Here is a 22122-nt window from a genome sequence, read left to right as displayed (position 1 = left end):
TCAGCCCACTACACTGGTTTGATGAGGCGGCCACCGCTGCTCCGGGAAGTGGCTAGTGCAGGCTGTACTGTGGACGGTCCTAACCCTGGCTCCTGAATGCCACCACTGGCACTGCCGTCCCTGCTGCCACGGCTGCCTTGGGAACTCGGAACTCAGTCCTCCTGCCATCATCCCTGTGACAGGTTCCTTCTGACCTGCATCCTAGATGCAAGGGAGGCTGAGAGAGCAAGTAGCTGATGTTATATGGTGAAAGCATGCCTTAAACACAGGAAGGAGAGTCCACATGCTGGACAACCAAGAAGAATGACAAACGACCACTCTACATATCTCCCCTATTAGAATCCCTATTTTTCAGATCAGGAGCCTTTGGCCTCACAGGGTTAAATAACTTGCCCAAGGTCACAGAGAGGGAAGTGGCCCACTCAGTCTATCTAACCCCAGTAATGCTCCGCTCCCCTCAGTCTCCATAACGTCCAGTGAATGTCCAGACTTCAAGAACAGGTTAGTTTGGGCTGCAGGTTTCATTTATCTTTATCATCTTCATTACTGCCATCACCATTATCATGATATTTGAAGACAGAATCTACAAAGTTGTGACTCACTGACCAATCTGCCCACAAAGACCCAAGTCACCAGAATGTACCTGTCGATAACAATAGACAGGAAGATGTATGTCAGTTAAAATATTTTAAAAGTAGTTCCCATGGACAGAAATGAGAACAGATAACTCCAGACCAGGGCAAAATCATAACTCTTAACTAGGAGCCAAAGGTCAGCAGCAGGCCAGTACTGGAAACTAGCATTTTCATCTCCTAAAACAGCTACCACTTCGCAAAGAAACTCGGTAACAACTCTCCAAATTGCAATCTGTTTTCTCTGCACCCATTTCCATCATAATTATAAAAGACGAAAGCCACGGGTCTGATAATGACAGCCCAGCCAAGAGAACACTATACACTTTAAAGAGTGGGATCCATATCAAGAAAGACTGAGGAAAGCTTCCTCTTCCCCCTTCCATATACCCTCAAAGGGCATCTTCCAGAGCATAAGAGAATGCTATACAGTCAGGTCCCGATCATGCGGGGCATGGCAGGAGAGAAAGAAGGGCAGCATGGGTAAATTACCTATTGATTGCCTCCCAAACCACACATTATGTTACGAGCATCAGTTTCCTCCACTGCAAACCCTGTCTCATAACTAAAAATGAGAAACTGAATTTCCAACCAGGGGTTGCTCTTCCTGCCCTGTTCCCAGTGCTGGCTTCCAATCCTCTTCATTAGAGGAGGTAATAAGCAAGTGAAGGACCTAAAAGCCAGCACAAGGGGGATGGCAGGAAGAATCCACTGGCAGGGACAATCCACAGGAGCCATAACGGCAGCTACTCACTTCTGAAGGAACCAAGGATCAAGCTACATTCTTGTTCCCTAAGTATGAATTCCTTCATGCTATGGTATTAAAATATTGAGCTTTGATCAATTTCTAGAAATTATTTTCTTGTCTCTAAACCCATATGTATAATCTGCTCCACCTCACTGGAGAAAGCGTGTGAAATATGTGTACTCACTTGCCCTTAGTCATCTGATTCTAATTTAAACACACTTCCCAGCTTCCTACTCCAACCATAACTATTCATTGCACTGAACATAATAATTCGCCTAAAACAAGCAATAAAGGGAGCAGCGCTTCCTTCTGTGGCCAGGAACTTTCCCAAAGCTTAGGCCTGCCAACAATGACATGCCGTTCACTCTAGTGCCTTTACCACTGCTAATAAGGCCTCTTGTTCCTTTGAAGCCACAACTTTTGGAGACAAAGGGCAAAAACAACAGACAAAAAGGATGGATTCTCAGAGCAGTCATGTTGCTCACTGCCGCATACTGAAAACCCTCTACTCCTGATAAGCCCTCCAAGAGATTACTTAAAGGTCACACACCAATGATTAAGAATTGTTCTTTTAAAATAAACAATAATGGTATTACTTGTAGACAACCACACCAACATTATTTTTGATAATCAATGGATTATCAACAGAGGAAGATTATTTGTACAGATTTTGAAACAATGCAATACACTTTGGAAAGGTCTATTGCTCTCATTTGTAGCCTTGATTGGCTATTGGCTTAATTTATTTTACACATCCACGGGCTAAAGTACTAAAATCAATAAATTAATATTCCCAGCAGTGAATCCACAAAAGAACTTTGAGGCCTGCTTTGGGTCAATCACTCTGAGAAGCAGATGAAGCAAATTTGAGAGTGTTGAAGGGATATCAGAATAGAGAAGAATGACTTGCCCATCATTGTCAAGAACTAGGTTCTCTGACTTCTACTCGGGGCACTTTCCCCTCCACCATTTGAACTTCATGCTTTAAAGAACAGATACATCAGTTTAGTGAGGAACGAAATGTTATAAGACACCATAAAGCTGAAAACATCCCACTTAGATTGAAGAGAATTATACATGATGAGGCACTACCCTCACTTCTCTTCCCCAAATTTATTTGTAAACGCTATTCTAATACCTTTGGAAATGTCTGCAGCTCTCTTCACGTAAAATGCACCCTCTCCTGCTCTCTGCTGCCCCAAGATCTACTTGGCCTACTTGGAGTAGTAAGCACAATGGTAAGTAGTAACTACAATACTCCAGGAAGCCCTCTTTGATCACTCTGGTCTTCAACATCCCTACACTCGCCAAGACAAAGGCAGCACAGCACAGAGGAGACAAATGAGGGTTTTAGTAAGACAGCTACAGGTCTGAACCCCAAATCTTCTCTTTACCAAGTATACAGGCTTATGAGTGTTACTTATCCATGAAGTAAGATCATATTCATATCGTGTTTAGCTTAAAAACAAAACCAAATCTTTTTAGCATTATTGCCTACCCAGGGCTTCCCAAACAGTATGCCAAACACATTTATGGCCTAAGAATGGATTACACTGGTCATAATCAGTCTCTTCACCACTTGGGGCATCCAGAGACAGCTTGAGGTAACTGGGGTGACCTCAAGTAACTGGAGTGTTCCAGGCTTACCACTTCTGGCCATGAGCAGCTACAATCCCCTTGGTTCCCATAAGAAGCATCATGACTAGTTGTTTCTAGCATGTGCTGCTCCACCCGGCATGCACAGCACAATGAGGAGGGTCCTCTACTGCCAGGTCATCTGTGTCAGTAGCCAGCTTTGGACTAGCCATCATCCATAATGGATGAAACAGTTGCAAAGGGTAGTCCAAGACTGGGCTAGTGGTGGGGTCAGAGATGGGAAATTAGATGGGACAGGAACTCCTGGAAGGCTTATATCTAAGCAGCAGACCCAAATTTCTGTCTTCACCTCTTTTGGATACTTTGTCCACTTAAGGTTGACCTTAACTTTTTAATATTATACAACCCAGTTGCAGGATATTTATTTAAAAGACATCATGTGAAGAGTGACACTACAGAAAATATCAGAATAGGAAGCTCCAGGAATCAGTACCTCTTCCAAAACAATCCTTGGCAAGAACCATCAGAATCAACTATTTGGGAACTCTGGGGTCTAGTTCCACACCTACAGTAGCATCCAAGGCGGGGGTGTGCAATTAAGAAGGGGGCTAATTACGCTGTATGTTAACTAACTCAAATTCAAATTAAAACTTGGGAAAAATAAAAAAATAAGGACAAAATTTTTAAGAAGAGGCTAATAAATTCCAGTGAATACTGACATTTCGCTTAGCAAATACTATCTCCTACTACAGCTTTGCAACAGGCAGCTATGACTACAATGACCTAATTTCCAAATCTGGCTTGCTGGTACCCAGGTGGGATATAAAGATTTTATACCCCAAACATCAGTGGCTTGTACATTTTGATCTCTCTGGTAGATCACCAAGGGACAACCACAGAGGGTGGCCATTATTTTATAATCCTCTAGGCTGAAGCTAGCTTCCCTGATGGAATCTGTCAAAGGATTTATAGAGTCAAACAGCTTTTTTTTCTTCTTCTTTTTTTTAAGTTTTTTAATGTTTATTTATTTTAGAGAGAGACAGAGAGAGCACAAGTGGGTGAAGGGTAGAGAGAGAGACACACACACAGAGTCTGCAGCAGGCTCCAGGCTCTAAGCTGTCAGCACAGAGCCTGACACAGGGCTCAAACTCACGAACCACAAAATCAGGACCTGAGCTGAAGTCGGATGCTTAACCAACTGAGCCACCCAGGCACCCTTTTACTTTCTTCTTTTCTTACTGAATCAAGGAATTTAAGGAAATTTCTGCCAGATCACTGGCTGTCCACAGAGATAATGGAATAGAGAATCTAGTGACCACACATAACAAGGAATATTATTTCTGGACAAAAATGGTTTGGGAAAGTGTCTAAACCAATGGTAACTGCAACCCTTAAACAATCCTGTGGGGCAGGGTGGTGGCGGGGACAGGGAGGGAAGAATCTGTATCTTAAAAACTAGAAAATAAGAGCAAAGTCAACCCAAAGCTAGCATAAGGAAATTAATAAGAAAGATTAAAATGGAGATAAGCAAAATAGAGAATAGAAAAACAACAATATCAAAGGTGGGTTCTTTGATAAGATCAACAAAATTGACAAATTTTTAGCTACAGAAAAAAAAGAGGAAAAAATGCAAATAACTAAAATCAGAAACGAAAGTGGAGAAATTACTTTAAACCTTATAGAAATGGAAAGGACTACAAGAGAACACTATGAACAACTGTACACCAACAAATTAGATAATCTAAATGAAAGGGACAAATTCCTACAAACCTGAAATTACCAAAATTGACTCAGGAAGAAATAGAAAATCTCAATAGACCTACAATAAGTAAAAAACATTGAGTCAGTAATCAAAAGCCTCCCAAAAAAGTAGATTCTAGGACAAAATAGCTTCAATGATGAATTCTACCAAATATTTAAAGAAGACTTAACACCAGTTCTGCTCAACTCTTCCACAAAATATAGAAAAGGAGGGGATACTTCCTAACACATTCAATGAAATCAGCATTACACTGTTACCAAAGCTAGAAACCACAAGAAAAGAAAACTATAAACCAATATCCCTTATGAACATAAATGTGAAAATCCTCTACAAAATACTATCAAAAAATCTATCAGCACATTAAAAGGATTATATATCACCATCAAGTGAGATTTAACCCAGGATTGCTAAGGCAATTCAACATAAGAAAAACAATAAATGTAATATACCACATTAATAAAGCTAAAAAAACACATGACTACCTCATTAGACACAGAAAAAGCATTTGACAAAATTCAATATCCTTTTACAATAAAATACACTCAGTAAACTACGAATAGGAAGGAATTTCCTCAACATAATGTAGACTTCAACATTTATGAAAAATCAACAACTAATATGGTACTTAATAATGAAAGACTGAAAGCTTTCCTCCAAAGATCAGGAACAAGAAAAGGATGCCTGCTTTCACCACTGCTATTCAACATTGTATTGGGACCCTAGACGGAACAATTAGGCAAGAAAAAAGAAATAAAAGAGTCCAAATTAGAAAGAAAGAAGTAAAACTATCTCTATTGTAGATGACATGATTGTACAGAGAGAAAATCTGAAAGGTGATCTACCCCTCCCCCCTCCACCAAAAAAAAACCCTACTAGATGTAAGAAACTCAGCAAATTTTCAGGGCACAAGATCCAAAAAATTCCATTTGTAATAACATCCAAAAGAATAAACTACCTTGAAATAAAGTTAATCACAGAGATGATAGACTTGTACACTGAAAAACTATAAAACACTGCTGAAAGATATTAAAGAAGACCTAAATAAATGGAAAGACATCCCATATTCATGGATTAGAAGAAAACAGTATAAAGATGGCAATACTTTTCAAAACTATCTACAGATTCAATGCAATCCCTATCAAAATTCCAAAGTTCTTTTTTGTAGAAATGCAAATTCAATCCTCAAATTCATATGGAATTGCAAGGGGCCAGAATAGCCAATACAATATTGAAAAGTAAAAACAAAGTTGGAACATGCACATTTCCTGATTTCAAAACTTACTACAAAGCTAAAGTAATCAAAAGGCAGTGTGGTACTAGCATAAGGATACACATAGAGACCTATGGAACAAAATAGAGAGCCCAGAAATAAATCCATGCAAATATGGACAACTGATCTTCAACAGGGTGCCAGGAATACTCAGTGGACAAAGAATAATCTCTTCAACAAATGATTCTGGGAAAACAATATCCACATAAAAGAATGAAATTGAGGCCCTCAATCTTGCACCATACACAAAAATCAACCCAAAAAAGACTTAAATGTAAGGCCAGAAACTGTAAACCTCCTAGAAGAAAATATAGGGGTAAGTTTCATGATATTGGTCTTGTAATGATTTCTTGAATATGATACCAAAAGCACAGGTAACAAAAGCAAAAATAGACAAGTGGGATTACATTAAATTTAAAAGCCTCTACAGAGAAAAAAAAAAATTAACAGAGTGAAAGGCAACCTTGGAATGGAAGAAAATACAAATTATATATCTGATAAGGGGTTAATATTCAAATATATAAGGAAGGAACCCCTACAACTCAACAGCAAAAAACCAAATAACCTGGTTTAAAATGAGCAAAGGACTTGAATAGACTTTTCTCCAAAAAAGCCATTTAAATGGCCAACAGGTATATGAAAAGATTCTCAACATTCCTAATTATCAAGGAAATACAAATCAAAATCACAAGATACCATCTCACACCTTTTAGGTCATCCATTATCAAAAAACCATAAGATAAGTGTTGGCAAAGATATGGAAAAAAATGGAACTCTTCTATTCTGATGGTGAGAATGCAAAATAGTGCAGCCACTATGAGAAGCAGTATAAAAAATTAAAATATAATTACCATACATATGATCCAGCAATCCCACTTTTGACTATTTTTCCAAAGAACTAAAATCAGGATCTCAATGAGATACATGCACTCCCATGCTTATTGCTGTATTATTCACAATAGCCAACATGTGGAAACAACCTAAGTATCCACCAATAGATGAAAAGATTTTTAAAATGTGATATAGTCACACAATGGAATATCATTCAGCCTTAAAAAAAAAAAAGGAAGTTCTGCCATATGTGACAACATGAATGAATCTTGAAGACATTATGTTAACTGAAAAAAAAAACAGTCACAGAAAGACAAATACTGCATAGTTTCATTTATATGAAGTATCTAAAATAGTCAAATTCATTGAAACAAAAAGTAGAACGAGGAAGGGGAAAATGAAGAATTGCTGTTCAACAGGTATAATGTTTCAGTTCTCTCTCTGCCCCTCCCCAATTCACACTCCATGTCTCTCTCTCAAAACTAAGTAAACATTAAAAACTAAGATACAATAAAATAACATGGCTAATCCTGTGTTCTATGAATTTCATCTCGATAAAAAACTTCACAAGAATTCTACAAATGAATGTTTCACTATTGTTTGAAAAACCTGGAAAATTAACTTCATTTGCCAGTAAAAGCAAAGGAAGAGCTGTTACAGTCTTTAAATATAATTTCAGCTAATATCAACTTTTCAATTGTGTTAAAATTCGTTTTAAACTTTGTTTCACATATGTGTTTGAACCAATTTTCTCACTAATGGTGGTTCTCAAAACTCTGAAGTTAGCATCATTAGAATGTCTTGATCAGGAATTATATGCAGCCATTTCAAACATAAATGTTAAAAAAAATGATTATGTTCATAAAAGCAATTTCAAGTCTCCTTAAAATATTTGAAAAAAAATTTTTTGGAAAGTTTCCACAAATTCAATATTTGATATATCCTCTAATATTTTTGCATTACATTTTTCTTACCACAATTGCACAGTATAAAAATGTTTTTGTTTTTGTTTTTGTTTTCACTCAAATCCCATATATGTAACCCTCAATTACTTCCAAATTTATCCATATACTATTTAAGTATTTTTTTTTTTCTGTGTGCACCATGGCGTGAAAAATGTTAGGAAGTTGGAAGGTATCTGCCCTTCAAAATCAATTAAATACTGCATTATACTTTTTATCGTTAAATTTTGTTTTCTCAGGCAGATCAAAATTTGCTCAAGAGCTGTGATCATGCCCTCAATTGCTGGACTTCTTTTGTATTTTCCATTGCAAACAGTGTTGGGTAGCTCAATAAATCCTTGTTGAAAAGAACTGAATCACTAGGAAAATGTTCCACTCTTTCAGGTTGATGCAAGCCTGGCCTTGAAGTGTTTACTTTGCAACAAGCCCAACACCGTATTCAGAAAGACACACGGTAAATATTTGGCTGTCTAGAGAATCTCAAGAGCTTTCTCACTTTTATGTGCTTTCAGCTGTGGTCTTGCTGTTCCCTCAAACCTCCAGAAGATTTGTGTGCCTTAGGCTAAAGCCAGATGTGCCTGTGACTGTTGAAGGAAGTGGTAGCACCACATGGAACATCATCCTTGAACTGGAGTCATCATGTGACCATGGACAACCCACTCAACAAACAGGAAAGCATGAATGATTCCTCCATAGGATTTAAAATCTAATGGAGATGGAACAGTCTATTTATCCTGTAAGGTTCTGAAAAGAAAAAACAAAACAAAACAAAAAACCTCTCATTTCAACACTCACTCCTCATGAGGAAAAAAAAATCTGTGTGTTTTGATTTCTTAGTTTGTTTCTTTTGAAGTTTTTATGTATTTATTTTGAGAGAGAGCATGAGTGTGAGCGGAGAAGAGACAGAGGGGGGGGGAGAGAGAGAGAGAGAGAGAGAGAGAGAATCCCAAGCAAAGCCTGATTCAGGGCTCGAACTCATGAAACCTGGGATCATGACCTGAGAAGAAATCAAGAGTTGGACGCTCAACTGAATAAGCCACCCAGGCGCCCCTGTTAGCTTGTTTCTAATTGAGAAATATATCAGAAGATCCAGCTTGACCAAAATTGGAGGTGTTAACTGTACTTGCACACTGCATTGCCAAAAAGTACACAGGAGTACTCTTCTCTAACTAATATAAATAGGTGGAGGGGGAGTCTATCTTGGACCAGATTTAAATGTGGAGACAAATTCCTGTAAAGTTTGTGTGGTAGTTTTAAAATAAAACTTCATTAGGTACCCTGCTTATAAGAGACTTCGTAAAAATTCTACAGAATAAACAATAGCTCATAGAAGAAGAGAAGGACAAGCAAGGACTGACTGAGATCATCACCAGGTCTTAAGGCTATTTTTACTCACAGAGTGAGAAACGAAGGAGTCAGTATATATGGGCTCTGACTCTTTAAGTGTCCAGCATTTCCACCTTGGTGCTCCCACAAACCTCAGAAGCACATGCCAGCCACATGCATTTATTTCTGGAGAGAGTCCTATGCCTCAAATGGAACATACACTTAACATTTTTTTGTCCATGTTATGTTGCATTGGGCCTCATTCCAGGAATACATTCTGTCCATCGTGGCTGGTTGACCCTCATAATAGACCCCTGAAGCTCCCACTGTCACCCATGTATGGTGTTACAACTAACACCAAGCCATTTCTGGAACTTTTTGACAATCAACTAGCCTATCACTGGGATCTTAATTAAGGGAGAGGCTGAGGAATGGAAAAGGAGAGTGTGATAAACAAGCTAATGGCACTGACCTTTAGCTGACCAGGGGAAGAAGAAGAAGAGAAATGATTTCCACAAAGCTAAGGACATTAATCTATTGAATCACAGTTTCCTTACTATGCCATCCACATTTCACCAAAAGGGAGAAAGAAGGAGGGACAAGGGAATATTAGGAGCAATACAAATTTTCCACTTCTGAAATCCAATCTTTTCTCCAGCAAGTGCATTTCAGTCTAAGATGGGCTTGCCTTCAAACAGGGACACATCAAGCACAGAGCACTGGAAGGGGAAAAGCAACATAGAAACCAGAGTCAGTTATTCTACTTTGCAGATGGGGACACAAAAACATTGTCCCTTGTCCCAATCCAAAAAAAAAAAAAAAATGAGTTGATGAGAGAAACCCAGGTTTCTTGACCCTCAGACCTGTTCTCTTTCTACCTCACCAACATTCCATAATCAACACAGAATTCTGATGTAAAATGCATCTTATACAGGGAACTTCTCTATCTATTTCCACTAGCGAGAACTTCAGGAATGAAAGAACAATAACCTTGGGCTATACAACAAATTAATCCTGTTACTATAAACCCATCCACCAAAAACCTACTTATTTTGAGTCTGTACTTGCCAAACCACCATCATGTAATTATGTTACTCCCACTATTCTTTATCAATATGCGTTAAGATAGAAATTATCTATATTTTATTAACCCTGAAGCATCCAAAATAATGTCATAAACTTTGACAATATTTATAGAAGATAAAACTGATACAGTTTAGATAGTATGATAACCAGAAATCCAAAAATATCCAAATCCTGTTCTACCAAACTTCCTTCTTCCCTGCACACTAATGAGGAAGCATATACTCAATGAGCTCCAAGCTACTAAGAGTTGATCAAAGACCTTAAATACCAAAAAATAGCTTCCAGTCTTAGATTTGGGGGACTACCTTAGCAGGCCTGAACAGGATATCCTATTTCCTATCACAAATGACAATCTGAGAACCAGCAAAGTCAGATGGAGAAAGAGGTTGAATCTTTACAAAAGACCTTGGCTTCGCTCCCTCACCCAAGGATATAATAGCAGGGGCAGAATAGAAGAGTATATGCATAAATATGCATTGCCTTTTAATGCAGTAAGCCTTCCAGTGAACACGGCTTAGTCAACCTCTTGGACTATAACCAATCACATTAGTGGCTCCTCAGACAATGATGATCATTATCATCTTGCAGAGATGCTGCTACCGATGCTCATAGCCATATAATGTAACTATGATACAAGATATGGGAAATCTGAAATCAATATAAAAACTTAACTGCCCCAGGACCTCACTGGCAGACACCCAGATTAGAGAAGGCCACTTTACACAACCCTTCTTGGCCAGTTCCCATCTGTCTGACTCCAAAGCGAAGGAAAAAATATTCTCAAGTCCAACTCATCCAAATGTTTTCATAGAATATTTTCACCACCTCTGTAACAACAGCCACAATTTACCTTCTCTTTGAGTACCCCCAGGTCAAAGCTCACTCAATCATGTGCAGCAGATTCTATTTTCCAAGGCAAAAGCAAACAAATCCCACATTCTTAACTACCAGTATTCCCAAGCTGGTTTTCACACTACCTGCTATGAAGAAAAGAAGATAAAAAGTAAGTGGTAAATTAAGATGACTCAAAAGTGAGTCATAGTATTTTTGAGCTTTCTTCTTACTTCTATATTTTTTTAACTTGCTAAAAATTAAAAATATATGGGTAAATGCATCCAAGTCAGTGAGATTCAGAGAAAACACAGGGTCATTTGTTAATTGCTATGGCACATAGGTCTCCATGTTTCAACTCTAAAAGCACTGTCTTCCATCTCATACATTTCCTAGGCATCCACTATGTTCAAGGTGTTGGTATGCGAAAGGTATTGTGAGGAATACAAAGATGAACAAGATTCCTTTCATGCCCTAAAGAATCTCACAATCAAGTAAGAAAAGCAAAAACAATAATATAAGTGCCACTAAAGCATTTTATCCTAGTATTAAAAGTCCACACTCTGGAATCATATCTCCCAGTTTGAAATCTCACTTTGGTCATGTGTTATTAGAGAGGAGCCAAGATGGCAGAACAGCATGTAAGTTTTTTGCGTGTCTCGCATCAATGAAATACAGCCAGACAAAGACTAAACCATCCTACACACCTAGAAAACTGATTGGAGGATTAACACAACAATTTGCACAACCTGAATTCAGCAGAATTCAGCAGGCACAAGGCACGGAGAGGTGAATTTGGGGAGCGAGAAGCCGCGAAGGGTAAGGAGCTGCTTTTGCGGGCAGAGAGAGGATGCTCATGTGTTATTAGCCTCTGAATCTTGTACTTTGACTGCTCGGAGCCTCAGTTCCCTTACCTTCAAACTAGAGGTGATACAAAATAGTATCAACTTCAGGAATTGTTTTAAGGGTTGCATGAGATTTTTTTTTCCATGTAAGTCAAAATGGCTAGCATACTTAGTAAGAATTTAATAAATTTTGCTATGATTATATAATGAGTGACATGCACAAAGTTGAATACATATTAGGTGGTTTGAATAGCTGTCCCTGCAAACAGTGAGCAAGTGCAACCCTTGGCCCTCTCTTGATTGATGATAGATGGTAGGTAGGTAGGTAGGTAGGTAGGTAGGTAGGTAGGTAGATACAGAGATAAACAACAGATAAGGAAAAAAGTTAAACCAACTTTCTTTTACCCAATGGAGCTTAAAGAGGGAATTATCTCCCACTCTCACATCAAGAAAAATGGGATTACTTTTACTTTGAGCTGGTGCCTGTTGTCCTTTCCCCAGCTCTGCCTGAGAGAGTGCTCACGGTCCTAGGGGCAGGGGGATGTTTCCCTGTTTTCTTTGATTGCAAATTTCTTTGGAATGAAGATTCTAAGGCCAGGTTCAGACTAACGCAAAATTAAAATGCGGGGGGGGGGGGGGTATCTATCAAGTAATTTATATAGTATTGATCTAAAAAGTCCACTAAATCAGTGAGAAAAAGCAGTGAATAATACTCAAAACTCTAGTAACACTTGTCAATAGTGCCAGTATGAACTATCCTCTGCATTTTTAAGAAAGACCTAATTAGTATAAATTATCACTGGGGTCAATTCATTCATTCATTCAAAAACTATTTGCTGGCTACTTATACTATGTCAGGGACTGTTATAAGCATCAAAGATATAATAAGGAACAAAACCAATGAAAAGCCCTTTCTTGACGAAATTAATATTGGCGATTCAATATTATTCGGTCTGCTATGTGCTTACAATGATCTCCTCAGTGCCATAGGGAATACAAACTATATCAAAGCTACTGGGCATTGATCTTCAGGTGCTTTATAATCTTGGTTAGCCATGGAGGTGGAATGAAAATAAAACATACACCTATGAAGTGGCTCATTGCAACATAAAGCAAAACAATGCAAAACAGGATTTGAGACAAAACAAGTGGCTCAGGTAATCAGAGTTCAAAAAACTTGAATAGGGGTGCCTGGGTAGCTCAGTCGGTTAAGCATCTGACACTTGACTTCAACTCAGGTCATGATCTCATGGTATTGAGTTTGAGCCCCACACTGGGCTCTCCACTGGGTGTGGAACTGCTTAAGATTCTCTCTCTCACTCTCCCTCTGCCCAGCTTGTGCTCTCTTCCCCCGCCCCCCGCCCCCCGCTCGCTCTCTCTCTCTCTCTCTCTCAAAAAACAAAACAAAACAAAACAAAACAAAACAAAACAAAAAAACAAAAAACTTGAATGTACTTGTACTTAGCAGGCACATTTGATAAATCTCTCTTTGAGCAAGTGAAGTTTTTAATAAACAATTTTCTGGAATTTGAGGACTGAGTAAAATGGTAGAAACAAAATAGGGTGGTCCAGATAGGGTGGGTTATTTCTATTATTGCTTATTTGCTTGCTCAAAAAAGGATACTCTATAATTTACTAAAATTCAGAGTAAAATAGCACTTTGTGGCCCCTGAGACTTTGATGAAACCCTACTATTTAAAAAATCCTATTGCCAGTTACAGATTAATATTGGCCAAAGTATTCAAATTACACAAAATTGTATTTTATGCAGCCAAGTATAAGTGACTTCCAAATGCGTTTGATTTATGTCCAAGTTTAGACCATAGCCCATTTGCAGAATGCCTGACACTAAATTTACTTGATTAAATTTCCCAGTCTCACTGTTTCCCAATGATGATTTCTAAATTAGTCTTTTCCTCATGTAGCTCAAAAAGCAATAATGACAGTGTTTTGGGGTGAGGGGACAGGGGATGAGTGGGATTTTTTTATTGTTCTAAAGTTAAAAACATCATTTCAAGATTTATTTTTAAAAAAGAAGAAGACCTACCAAGTCAGGAGGTAAATTCAAGTACCCTAATTAGATTACTTCTAGCAGGGCAAGTGGACACGGCTTGCTCTTTTGTGTTTCATATTTGTCAAAAGCCAGGTCTGCGTGATAGCAACATGGTTTATCGTCAACAAGTCCAGAAAGTGAAATCATGTGAAGCCATGTTGTATCTGGCTTCCTTGCTTTTCCAATACCGTGAAAAACTTACTGCCTTCTGATACATTAAAGTGCTTACTGCAAACATTTTTGAGTGAAGACATGGTTCCTTCACTTACTGCACTCTGGGTCTATTGGCAGAAATAAGTACACTAATAATTTAAGGTCATAATCAAAAGAACAACTAACTGTTACGTGCAGCCTGATTTGAAGCTCTCCAACTTTTAAATTCTAAGTGAAAAAGGCTGTATTCTGGGTAGAGTTTTTCCTGAACACTTTTCTCCACTCGGTAACAAAGTATATACGTCAGGGGTCAATAGTGAATTAGCTATGCTTAAAGCCCTGGTAATAAATATTGGCCTTAAGGAAATTAGCACATAGTTTAGAAGAAAGATCAAGGAGCCAAGGAATCTAGGCCTTTCAGGGAATAGAAAATTTCTCTTTTTTAAAAAAAATTTTTTTAATTTACTTATTTATTTTGAGAGAGAGAACAAGCAGTGGGGAGGGGGGCAGAGAGAGAGGGAGAGGGAGAAAATCCCAAGCAGGCTCTGTGCTGTCAGCACACCGATGTGAGGCTCGACCATGAGATTATGACCTGAGCCAAAACCAAAAGTCAGACGCATAACCGACTGAACCATCTAGGCACCCTGAAAATTTCTCTTTTGTAAAATATGGGCTAAATTTAACTGAGTTCAACCAGAGTTACCCATAGATTTGACTGTGATAAATAGGCCATGATCACATTCAGAGTGGCTTCTCAGCATATCAGGAAATAAGCCACAATATGAGCCAGAAACTGACCCACTAACCAATGTGAGACAGAATTGCTAGGGCCCCCTGCAAAAAGCCACATGAGATTTACAAAGTTTGTGGCACTGGATGGAGGGGCTTTCTTAAGTTACAAATATATCACAACTATGGTATTCAAAAGACAATGCCATCACTGTGACCATATAAATTGGTAGCAAGTCACTCAAACGCTTGAAATATGAGGAAGAAAGGAAAGAGTCAGAGATAAAGCTATGTGGCCAGCAAATCTTGCCATGGCCCCCAGATTTCTATACACAAGTGGCCAGTGACATTGGATGCTCTTCAGCAAAACAATGTCCCCACTTCAATTTAAGAAAATCCTCTCATAAATGAGGCACTTTTTTCTAGAACCAACCCCCAGTCAGCTTTTGGAATCCCATCCCTTTCCTCATAAACCAGTTTTAAATAGTTATTCACTATACATAAAACATATTCACTGACAGCCTAAATGATTCTCTAAATGATGTCACCAAATCCTCAGACTGAAGCAAACCTCTAACGCAGCCTCCTCATTTCAACAGACAGAACAAGAACCACTTGGAATGCCAACAGCTGTGACCAAAATGAATATCATTTCTTCTAAAATTAGCGAGCTTCTATTATAGTATCTTTGGGCTCTTTCAGGGGTCCCGGCTGGTCTTCAACACTTCCCCAGACAGTTTGTATACCGATGGTGATGCAGGCTTTGTCCCTGCGATAAGTCTGGTCTGATTGATTGACTCATAGCACTGCTCATGGATCTGAAAACAGCACTGTTGACAGCAGTCACTAAATGCCAAGATTTGAAAGGACTAATGTATGACCAACAGCCCCTTCTACTTTGTGAACTAACTGCCTAGAAAAGTTGGGGGTGGTGAAAATTAGGACTGAAAAAGTTGAAAAAATCAAGTTCAATTATTGACTTCCCCCTGTGCACAGAACACTATATATTATGCATCAAAGTGAGGTTCAAAATAGGTCCCATAAATTGTGTGTGATGTAGTGGATAAAATAATCTTTAAACCTACTAAAGAATCTTAGAACGTGTACAAAGCAACATTCTAGGGAATGCCACTACAATTGCTATTTTACATGCTCAAGGATGGTTCTCAACCTGTGTCGACCTTGCCCCCCAGGGGATATTTGGAAAAATGTCTGGAAACGCTTTTGGTTGTCATAGCTGAAGAGGGTGGAGTTTACTTGCATTTAGTGAGTAGAGGCCAGACATGCTGCTAAACATCCTACAATGCAAAGAACAGCTCCTTACAACAAAGTTACTTGACCCATATCATCAACACCGGTGGAGTTGAGAAATCCTGCTTTAGAGCAGTCCTGTCCAACAGAAATTTAATCTGAGCCACATACGTAACTTTAAATTTTCTAACAGCTACATTAAAACAAAGGGGAAAGAAGTGAGAGATTAATAATATATTTTATTTAACCCAATATATGCAAAATAATGTCATTTCAACCTGGAATAAGTATCTTAAAAATGAAGATGTTTTCCCTTTCGGCGCTGTCTTTAAATCCATTGTGTATGTTACACTTATAGCATATCTCAATTTGGATTAGCCACATTTTGAGTACTAAGCTGTAACATGTGGCTACCATATTGGAAAGTGTAGTTTCCAGAGAATAAAAAATACATATCTCACTTTGTTGGTACAGAAACACCTGGTTCTCTCCAAGTTATAAGAGGTGAGAAAAGTGATCTCCCAACCTTATTAGACTGAAGATTTTCCCAGCTCTAACCAAGTGCCGTGGCAGGGACAAAACTGCAGATACCACTAAGAAAAACTCAGAGTATAGCATAAGAAGAGCAAGTGAATTTTAAAAATAGAATTGTCTGCCACAGGCTGATGAATGTTGATTTCATTAATGTTATGGTAAATAAAACTGGATAGGATATGGCCAAAGAGCAATTCGGAATGCTTACAACATAGAACCCATGGGTCTACTCACCCATTATATTTGAAATCCTCAGAAAGCATTAAAGCATTAGTTATCTAACAGAAATACTATACATTTTAAAGTCTCTTTTCTTTCCACCCCAAATTTAAAACAACTTTTGAATAGCCAATAAAAGAGTTTCAGTTAGTGCCAGATCAATCAGTCAGCAACATTTATTTAGCTATCACTGTACAAAGACCATTATATTATGCAATAAAATGGGATTAAAAACAGCTCCTTTGAGTTGCTTACAATCTGCTTGGGAATAAATAAATGATAACATATGAAAATGATTTTAGGACATTTACAAAGCAGCATTTTACTGAGTGCCTCTATAAACACTACTTTATACTCTGGGGCATCTTAAAATAATATGGTTCCTTTTGTTGATGTAGAAATAGCTGAATATCATAGAAATCTATTAAAATTTATTGCCCACAAATCAGCCAGCTAAACCAATTACAAACAATTGAGTGCAGATTTATTTAGCGCAAATAAGCATAGTTAGTTAAATAGTTTACTCTTAAAATACTTCATGTGTTATCTCTTCAGAAAAAGGAAATTTTATGGCTGGATTTAATAAAAATATCTATACCACCACAAAAATGTCACAAAATAGAAAAACAACATTCTTTCTCACCTCTATTCTCAAATTATAAACAGATTCAGATGTGCATAGAGCAATGGCAACAAACACCTTCATGAGGGTTGGGGGACTCAAACCACAAGCTAAAGTCTGTGTCTTCTTTTGTCTTGAATTTAATGCCAAATATATCCTGAAAATGGAAAAACACTGTCATTTGTATATATTTATCTGGTATTTTTGTAGACAAGACGAGAGTCTGCAGTAGTTCTTACAACTTCTGAGTGAGTTCAGAAATAGTTATGAATGTGGACAAAACAGATATACGCATTGATTCATTTTGTGGAAAAATTATCTCAAGCATCTGGCTAGGCAAAGATAGCTAGAAATATTAGATCTTTGCCAAATGTACCTAAAATGAGTTCCACTTAATCATATTTTAATTCAACTTTTCATATGCTGTTTTCTAAAGGAATAAGGTTGTTTGTTGCAAATAATGGAAATCAAAATTCTGTGAATGACCAGAATTTGATCCCTCTCCTTAGGGACCGTAAATCTTCTTTACTACTCAGTAACAACAACAACAACAACAAAAACAACCTTATTAAAAAATGGGCAGGGGTACCTGGGTGACTCAGTCATCACACTCAATTTCAGCTTACGTCGTGATCTCATGGTCCATGGGATCAAGCCCCCACATCAGACTCTGTGCTGGTAGCGTGGAACCCGCTTGGGATTCTCTCTCTCTGCCCCTCTCCCGTGTGCGCTCTCTCTCTCTCTCTCGCTCTCTCTCGCTCTCAAAATAAATAACCATGTTTTAAAAATGGGCAAAGGACTCAGATAGACATTTCTCCAAAGAAGATATACAAGTGGCCAACAGACACATGGCAAGATGCTCAACATCACTAATCATTAGGGAAATGCAAATCAAAATCATAATGAGGTACCACTTCACACCCCTTAGGATGGCTATTAAATAAATAAATAAATAAATAAATAAATAAATAACAGAAAACAACAAGTGTCACTGAGAATGTGAAGAAATTGGAATACTTACGCATTGCTGGTGGAAAGTAAAATGGTACAGTTCTTGTGGAAAACAGCATGGCAGTTCCTCAAGAAATTAAACATAGAATTGTTATATAATCCAACACTTCTGCTTCTGGGTATAGACCCAGCAGAATTGAAAGCAAAGATCCAGAACAGATATTTGTACACCAATGTTTACAGTAGCATTATTCACAATAGCCAAAAGGTGGAAGCAATCCAAGTGGCCACTGACGGATGAATGGATAACCAAATGTGGCAAATACATACAACAGAATATTATTCAACCTTTAAAAGGAAGGGAATTCTTTAATATGCTAGAGCATGGATAAGCCTTGAAGACATTATGCCTATTGCGATAAGCCAGACAGAAAGTGCCAAATATTGTATGATTCACTTATATGAGGTGCTTAGAGTAGTCAAATTCATGGAGACAGAAAATAAAATGGTGGTTGCCAGGGGTTCGGGGTAAGGGAAAATGGGGGGGGGGGTGTCGTACTGTTTAATGGTTACAAAGTTTCAGTTTGCTACCATCGCTACTTGGTATCACACAGGCATCTCAAACCCAAAGGGTGCACAGCTGAACCCACTATCTCCTCTCCCATACCTGCTTCTCTTCTTCTGGTCCCAATATTAGCATCACAGGCCTCTTAGTCACCCAGTCAGAAAAACTGATTCTACCTCCTCACACCTCAGAGATCTGCTCTACTTCTTATTTTACAATATTACTTCAGTCCCTAACCAGACAGACTCTTGTCAGTTTTGTCTACCTCTATTCATCCTTCACCATGCCATCAGTGTGACCTTTCTAAAATGTAAATATGTACATATGCCCTCCATGTTTGAAAAACTAAAATAAGGATGCCTGCTACTGCCATTACAGTGAGTCCTATTTCAGGAAATAGGGGCATAGATGGAAAAGAACGTATGATAGGACAGAACCACGTGTCATATCTGTTGATCAAGATTACATAACTCTGCTAACATCCATATGTATCCCTGATGAAGCATTTGTGAATTACATCACCTCCATCATAAACTGGTCTCATGAAAGAGTTTCTCCATATTTTTACACTCCATATTTTCTCACTCTTATATCTATTCTTAGTTTCAATAATTTTTAAATTTTCCAATTATGTGTCTTATATTTAAAAAAAAAAAGTAAAATGTCAATAACATCTGTGATATCACTAAGCAGTAAGCACATCTTGGAAAAGGAGAAAGCTGCATTTCCATGGGATGTGAGGTACAAAACTGCCTATCTCTACTTCCTGCTGAAATTTAAGTCTGCTTAAGTATCCTGGGAAGCTGGACCGTACGTAGGTGTTTGAAATGCAAGCGAATGTGACTAATGGCAAGTGTTTATATTACAATATTTTAAAAGATCTGGAGTGTGATGAAATACACAACTAGGACATTCTTTAAAAAGGATTAAATTATCATTATCCGCACTTAAAGACTTTGATTTAGAAATCAGTCTTCATAGAATCCAACTGAAAAACGGGTATAAAGTAGTCAAGACCCACAGATTTCTTGGAAACACAAAAAAAGCATTTATAAAGTATGAAAAAAGTTCTATTCTCAGGACCAACAAAAAACAATATACCTAAAACTCATCATTTTAAAATACATGGGAATTAAGTGAGAGCTATATCATAGTTCTAGGTAAGAATATTGAATTTATAAAATTAAAGGTTCAATGCAATTACAGTCAACATTCTGATAGGATTTCCTTGGTAATGTGATTAAGTGTTTCTAAAATTTATACAATAAGTGGAATACATTTTGAACAAATACAGAAAGTTCTTACTCTCCCCAGTTTATTCTTTTTTTAATTTCTTGTGGTATATAGTGGATACACAATGTTACATTCAGATGTACAACATAGTGATACAACATTTCTATATGTTATGTTGAGCCCACCACGAGTGTAGCTACCATCTGTCACCATACAACACTAACGCAATACCACTGACTAATTTCTCTATGCTGTACCTTTTATTTCCATGATTTATTCACTCCATACCTAGAAGGCTGTATCTCCCACTCCCCTTCAACCATTTCACCCGTCCTCCCCCTTCCCTCTAGCAACCATCAGTTTTTTCTCTATATTTATAGGTCTAATTCTGTTTTTGTTTGTTTATTCATTTGTTTTGTTTTTTATATTCCACATATGAGTGAAATCATATGGTATCTGTCCTTCTCATTCTGACTTATTTCACTTAGTATAATACCCCTTAGATCCATCCATGCTGTCACAAATGGCAAGACCCCATCCTTCTTTATGGCAGTGTAATATTCATATATATATATATATATATATAATATACATTGTATACATATAATATATTATTGCAATGAAATATATATGAAGTGTATATATATAAACAGTGATGTTTGATCGACATCACTGTTTATATATATACACTTTATATATATTTCATTGCAATAATATATATTATTCCATTGTATAATATTTCATTTTAGTGTGTGTGTGTGTATCACAACTTCTTTATTCATTCATCTATCAATGAACCCTTAGGTTACTTCCATATCTTGACTATTGTAAATAATACTGCAATAAACATAGAGGTGCATATATCTTTTCAAATTAGTATTTTCATTTTCTTTGGGTAAATACTTAGTAGTTGGATTATTGGATCACATGGTATTTCTATTTTTAATTGTTCAAGGAAACTCCATACTGTTTTCCACAGTGGCTGCACCAGTTTACTCTTTAGTTTATTCTTTCAGACAATACTAGGCAGGGTCTTAGTCTCTTATGTATACCTAATGTATACCTCTGACACTATCACACTTCATACCAACTCTTCATTCCCGTGCCTTTTGTGCTGTTGAGGTGCTTGAAGGTCAGGAACAGTATCATTCATCGTTTCCAACACCGAGCATAAAACCTGGCTCACAGGGAGCACTCAATAAATATTTCTTGAATAAATAATTTTTAAACTGGCTGAACAACTGTGCCCATAGAGTGATGATTAACCAACCCATATTGCCCTAGAGGGAGGGCACCAGTGCCATGCTATAGGATTTACTTATCCTACCCACATCACCATTTCATCAATGATTACATTTGTACATGGTATTCTTGCTATTCTGTGAATGTCAACAGTCTGGGAAGAATTAAATAATAAGTTGGAAGAAATGAGAATGCCCCCAAATGCTTACAGGAAAGAGGCCCAATTTAGGAAGATGAAGTTCAATAAGGGGAAGTATAAAATAGTTTTCTACACACACACACACGCACGCACGCACCCTTCTAATAATAAAGGTTGGATAACATGAGATGAGAACAGATTTTTGAGAACATACTTAGGATCTTGTAAGCAACACAGTGAGGTGGTCTCCAAAGCCTGGAACAAGGTGACTTTATGTGGTCTAAACAGTTCCCAGACTCACCTTGAAAAGTAACAAAAGATATAGTTTCCAAATTTAATACAACAATTCTTAAGTTTTTATGAGTTATATTTGTTTGGATTAAAATCACCTAATATTTGGCTTCAATTTTAGATTTTTATGAAATCAGTTCAACTGTGTTTTTTTTTTAAGCAGAAATATAATTTTGTATCACTAAACAGTAGGTTCTATGAGTCTTGGGAAAATTAAGCTTTGCCCTGAAGCTTCATAGCATGTAAGGACT

Source organism: Acinonyx jubatus, chromosome B4 (genome assembly GCF_027475565.1).
Source record: "Acinonyx jubatus isolate Ajub_Pintada_27869175 chromosome B4, VMU_Ajub_asm_v1.0, whole genome shotgun sequence".
Lineage (NCBI taxonomy): Eukaryota > Metazoa > Chordata > Mammalia > Carnivora > Felidae > Acinonyx > Acinonyx jubatus.
This window is presented reverse-complemented; position numbering follows the sequence as displayed.